The following is a 238-nucleotide window of genomic DNA, read 5'->3' as shown; positions in this document are numbered from 1 at the left end:
TGCACACAGTCTGCAAAACTGCACACAGTCTGCAAAACTGCACACAGTCTGCAAAACTGCACACAGTCTGCACACAGTCTGTACACAGTCTGAACACAGTCTGCAAAACTGCACACAGTCTGCACACAGTCTACACACAGTCTGTACACAGTCTGTACACAGTCTGCGCACAGTCTGCGCACAGTCTGCACACAGTCTGCGCACAGTCTGCACACAGTCTGCGCACAGTCTGCACACC

The sequence above is a fragment of the Austrofundulus limnaeus genome, unplaced genomic scaffold (genome assembly GCF_001266775.1).
Source record: "Austrofundulus limnaeus strain Quisiro unplaced genomic scaffold, Austrofundulus_limnaeus-1.0 Scaffold851, whole genome shotgun sequence".
In the NCBI taxonomy this organism is placed as follows: Eukaryota; Metazoa; Chordata; class Actinopteri; order Cyprinodontiformes; family Rivulidae; genus Austrofundulus; species Austrofundulus limnaeus.
The sequence above is the reverse complement of the archived record's forward strand: the minus strand, read 5'-3'. Positions refer to the sequence as shown.